Source organism: Dermacentor silvarum, chromosome 8 (genome assembly GCF_013339745.2).
Source record: "Dermacentor silvarum isolate Dsil-2018 chromosome 8, BIME_Dsil_1.4, whole genome shotgun sequence".
Taxonomy (NCBI): Eukaryota; Metazoa; Arthropoda; class Arachnida; order Ixodida; family Ixodidae; genus Dermacentor; species Dermacentor silvarum.
The window spans coordinates 53,572,143-53,578,142 of NC_051161.1; positions in this window are offsets into that span (position 1 = coordinate 53,572,143).

The window sequence follows — 6,000 nt, forward strand, 5'->3', positions numbered from 1 at the left end:
GTGCAAAACAAGCATCCGAACCATGAATAAACATTGCATGCTCCCTCAGCAATTGTAGTGGTGGTTTTGTAACAGCTTAGCTGGACATACAGGTTGATAAGGACCGATAATAGTTCGTAAGGGTCGGATCGTGTTCGATAAGGTTGATAACGACCGATGAGGGTTTATAAGGGTTTATGCTGGTCGAATCAAGTTTCATAACATTGATGATGACACCGGGCAGCGTGGGGATTAGCAAGCGGCACAATGCTTGTGCATACTTAGGCAACTCCCAGAGGAGGTTCTGCGTGATTTCGTTTTTCAGTTCGGAAGTATAACTAAAATCATGCGTGCCTGTTAAGTGTACGCAAATCTCGCACGTTATACGCGAAGGTAAGGTTGTGAAGGTTTGAGAAAGTGGAGCCGCAACCACTGAACTACACCGGGTCAATTGTTGTAGGGCCTGCTGTGAGCCACACGATTGCTTAGCTGAGCAAATTGGTAATCTCTTGAGAATACTTCTCGGAGCCCCGCTTTGTCGGGAATATTTCCTCTCGTAAGGTGACTCTTACAATGTCCTCGTAGCGCAGCAAAACACTGGTCTGACGATCGTTCGGACATGACTAACCTGATTCCGGGCTTTTAAATGCAGTCGCACCAAATCGCTTGGAAATACGAAGGAAACATACAATGCGTTTGTTTCTCCACAGACTCAGTCGTACTGTGGGGAAACAAGCTTCTAGTTTATGGCAGCGGTATTTCCCGTACACAACTTTTTGTAGCGTTAGCTACACTGGCCTAGCCAAGCCCGTTTCGCGCGGCACATCAAGAGCCGTGCTGCGCATGCGCAAGGATCAGTGATGTCACACGGCTTGCGCACCGGAGCCACCGGAGCCGGCACCTCTCGCGCACTCCGCCGCCGCCGCGCGCGACTCACCGCCGCCGGTCTGCGCATTCCAGAGGAGTGACGTCGTAGCCGTGGTAGACGCACTTGCGCCGGCGCGCGCTCGCTGTGCAGTCGCCGTCTGACACTGCGCTGGAGCCGCTGCGCTTCTGACTGGCGTTTGCCAGTGTGGTATAGCCATGGAGAAGGAGAGCGCAAATGCTGCTCAACAGCGCTGAAGAACGGAGAAGCTTGACTCATCGGATCCCGAAGTAGTTGCCTGGCAATTAGCGGTTGAGCGTAGGAGGAATGAACAGAAGAAGGCTAAACGTGCTGCGGAGACACTGGAGCAAAGGGAAGAACGTCTAGCAAAGCGCAAAAATAAATATACCTGTGCCACATAATACGTATACCGCGTGTGTGTCATTGGAGCAGCAGTAAGCATGACAATCAAGCTAATCCTTGACAATCTAGACAACCAGGAAAGCTAAGAATAATCAGCTGAACCTTTGCTAACGCTACGTATATCCTGGCATAGCCGAGCTGAGCCACTGCAACTTTTTTTTATTATTGTGAAAGCAGTTATATGTACACTCCAGGCGCATTTACGCCGACGTCATCCGCGTCGCCTTCGCTGTCGCCGCGATGTTCCGTGTGAAGTCCGACTGCGATAACATCGCGGCCGGATGCCGTATGTTGACGGTGCGAGTGGAAGCGTGCCAGATTCATCTTAGAAGCCTGGTGGCTCAATCTCGAAGGTTATGAAAAACGGCGCACAACAATGCCTCAAGCAAGCACGTCTCGCTGTATATTGTGTGTATTACACGGACAAACAGGTGCACGCAGAACATCAACTCACCACTCTCGGGTTGCACTAAAGGCTGAAGAAATTAAACATTCACTGTTAAGATCACCGTGTACTATCGTCAGTCAAAGCAAACACCAGAGAAAGCTTAGCTTACTCTGCTTACCACACTGAGTCAGATCCACATAATTTTATTGCGATTGCAAATATATGGACACTCCAGGCACATTTCCGCCGTCGTCGTCAACGTGATGTTTCGTATAATGTCCAAGTGCGATAACATCGTGGCTGCGCGCCGTATGGTATGGGTAAAGTGAAAGCGTGAGAGGGTGAGCAAAGAATGGTTGCTCAGTCTCGCGTGCGCAAGGGAGGAAGGCGGGGAAAAAGCGCTCCGTCTTCCATCGCGCACAAGGCCGCAGTGAAAGTGGGGGACGTTTTACTCCCGTGGCGGCTACGTATGGCGCGGCTGAGCGCGGCCGCGCGGCCCCGATCTAGAAAGTGATCTGCGCTGGGTACAAAGTCTAGGCGGGCCGATGGCTGGGACCCTATAACGTAAAACTATTCCAATCTGTTTTCCTTCTAATCACCTGATGTCCAATTTACGTAACCGCCAACGCAAGCATCGGGCGGTGACTCGCAGCATTGTTTGAGAAGGCTATTGAAACGCTCTCCTATTTTATAGGAGGTCACATGTTGTTTGCTTTCAAAAGGAATAGCATTGCCTAACTTAACATATATATCTTACCTGATTGGCTGACCAAGGGCGATGAGCACGCAGAAGTGGAGGGGGTAACGTGGGGCCGGGCTAGCGCAGTGAAAGTAGATAACCTGATGAGCAGGGTGTTGCCGGCGCCTGCGTTTGCCCTGCTTCTTCTTACTTAGCTTTCGGTGTCTGCTATAAAATCACGTCGGCGTGCAACGGAAACGTAACAATGCAGCTAAAACGAATCTTCAGTGAAGAAAATTTGACATAGCGATGTCGTTTTCGTGCTGAAAGGACTCGACAACCATATAATGTCACGCAAAATTTTAATATAGGCAAATAAATCCATTCTCCACGGCAGCTCCGACTAGCCAGTGCCAGAGCGATCGGCGGGTACCCACCTTCTATTGATGTCGGAACGGGGCAGTGTCCGGCTATTAAAAAGAAAATTAAGTTTTGATCGGCGTAATAATGCATCTTTAATGCGTACAAGCCACCTTGACGCAGTGATTTTTCACGGTTTTTGGACGTCAGGTGACAGACAGGCGAAGTGGACGCAGCCCGAAAACTTTTGACCAATTGCGGATGGCTGATGGTAAAAAGGCATAGAATCGAAAAATAATATTTTTCTGTTGTTCGGTCTCACATGCATAATTAGTGTGCACACGTCATATAAGAGTGAGTAGCTCTCGCGGTTTTTTAACAGCGGAGCTGTTTAAGCCGAGCGTTAGTCCGTAACCTGCGGACAGAAATTGTGGGCCGATCCTGGCGGTAGTGCAGAAAGCGTCCAAGCGCAATGACACATACCTCTGTGAACTGGCGAAGCTGAGCCTGGATAAGTCTAGCTAAGCATGGTTGGGACTACTTAAGCTTAGTCTCTCATCGATAGACAATCGATAGTCAACCAGCAGCTAATCGATAATCGATAAATGATCAATAAATTCCGGAAAATGCTGGGAATGACTTGGTAGTGCTTAGCCTAGTCCAAAAGCCATGCCAAGCTAGGTGCCCATCAGCTCCTCTTTCTCTGTAGCATTGCGCCTCCCTTGCAAGCTACGCTAATATTTTTCCTTTACGTTGCGTGAAATACAAGTGAAGTTGGGCAATCAAGGAGGCCTGATTGCAAAAATAGAATAGAATCAGTTTGGAATAGCTTTTCGTTAAGGTGCCCCTGATGCCTTCGTGTGTGGTGTATTCTCGGCGCAATTAGTTAGCGTTGAAGCTAGAAGTAGCACGATGGACAATTCGCTCGCTGTTGCTGCCACTCTCCCCCACGCCATCGTTTTGACAGCGAGTGTCCGCGCTTATCGAGAGAGATGTGCTCGTTTGTGATTGTGCGCGCGTGACAACGTGCAGGTTAATTTAGTTAGTAAGCGAATGTTTACAGCCGTTTATGCAGCTGATAAAACGACTAACCTTAGTTTGCACAGCTGTCTAATAAATTTCTGTCGCAATCAGTGATTCGCCTGTCGGGCGAAATTGACCTTATTGTTAATATTATTGTAGTTAATATTATTATTACTTATTACGCTCAAGCCAGGCGCAATACACATACAAGTTTCGAATACAGGCGCAGTTCTGTCTTCTTGCGACTGAGTGCCGATAATTTTTTTCGAGCAAATGGGGCACAGCGTGTCGTTTACAAAAAGCAGCTTGGTGTCTGCCACTGCGGATACGGTGGCATAGACATGTTGTAAATCCGGTTTTCTATTGGATGGCGCATATCAGCACGCAGAAAGAGAATTTCGGGTGGTGGGTCGATTCCTTGTTGGAAAAATGGATATATTCTCTCGCGCAAGCCGTTGCTTTAAAAGTGAATCCAAAGTACAAGTGCCCAAAAATGGTGGTATTAGGTAGTGTGCGCTCTTTCCCGTCTCTTGTTGTTTTCTTCCTGTTTGTTTTGGGCAGCGTCTCAATACATTAACATAAGGTCACTGTCTCGTTCGACGGAAACACCTAAACATTTTTGCAGTAGGTAGAGTCATTTGCGTTCGGCGTTCTTGGAAGTAGTCTCCTTCCGAGGTGATCAAAAAGCACAGTGCTACTTCATCTTTCTTTTCCTTTTATTAAACGTGCGACATTTAACGGTAGTGCGCGAAGGCGAGTATTACAAGCTTTTGCGCTGTAGTCGTTTTTTATTGAAAGTTGCACACGTGGCTCCACTCTCGTGCGGCCGAGACGTGGACTGTCAGAGTATGGTCATTTATCGGACAATGCCAGGGCTACTACTTTTGTTTTCTCGCCAAAAAAAAACGTCCAACCCCCTAGTCGGTCAAATAACAGTCATAACCTTACCACAAACAAGACAAATTGGCTTTGTGCTTTTGAAAGCGGATAGTGACAGTCTATCAACTCTTTGTCTTTGGATCTTAGCACTTGCTTTCTTTCAAGCCCATACTGCCCTAGAAAAAAGTCGGCAGAATTTTTTTTTCTGGTTAAAATAAGCATTCTCAATAGGAAGTTAACATTTTCGATAGTGTTCGTCTTCTACCGCAGTTCGACGTGTGAGGCGGCGTTGTGTAGAGATTTGGGGGAAAAAACGGTCAAATACGATATTGAGCAGCTGATTGCTGCACTCTCGTTAAATGCTAAACGCGTTTTGGGTGGCATGACACCATTTACACACCCTTACGTTGTCATTTTCTTGGCACATGAAAAATTTGTGCTCTTCAAATGAATGTTCTATGGTGTAAGTGCTGCATTGTTTTGCTTCTTTTATTTAATGTACTAAGCTTGAAAATGCCGCTAGTCAGACACAATAGAGCACAGAGAAAAGGCCCAACTGCACGCGGCATAGTCTTATCCTTACAAGAAATTCGCTAACGAGACAGATCATGAATCCAACTACAAAATGATATCTCGCACCAAAGGAATGTGGGAAAAACCACTAGGACACACTAAGTTCGACAATCTTATTGTTAACAGGTGATTCAAGGGTGACGCAAGGCGACAACTGTTGCATATGACGGCGTGCATACGACTAGACCATCAATAGAATAACATGACTTTAGTGAACCAAGAACCAATATGCAGGCCATGCGGTAAAACTTTAATATAGGAACACATTTTCAGCATTGTTCGTACAACTCAACGCTTGAAGCCTGTGTATATTTGCGGTGGTACGTATATGTTTTATTGCTGCATGGCCCACTTTGGTTATTAGCCTGCGTAACACCGTGACTAAATTTCGCCTCATCGCACGCACATTTAAGCCTTCTTGAAAACAGAACCAGGACGATTCAGTCACTGGAACAGCCTTTCATTTATTTATCCCACAGTCCCATATTCGCTCGAGGAGGATTATAGCGGGGAGCATGTATACACGCATTAAAACTTTTTTCAAGGTAACATTATAAGAAGTGATACCCAAACCAAACAAGATCTAAAACAGAGTAACAAAGCACCAGGGGCCGAATTCACAAAGCTTTTCGAATCGTAAGTGCTGCACCACGATTGGCTGACACCTGCTTCTGCGAACAGTTTTAGCGTGAGTACGTTTTTGTGAATCCGGCCCCACGTATGTAGCATACAAAAAATTATGGTGAGGCATTAAAAACAAAATAAAAGAATAGCCTCGTAGTTACCATGAGCCTAAAAGAAAAAGATTTTGAAATTAAAGGCGTGTAAAAT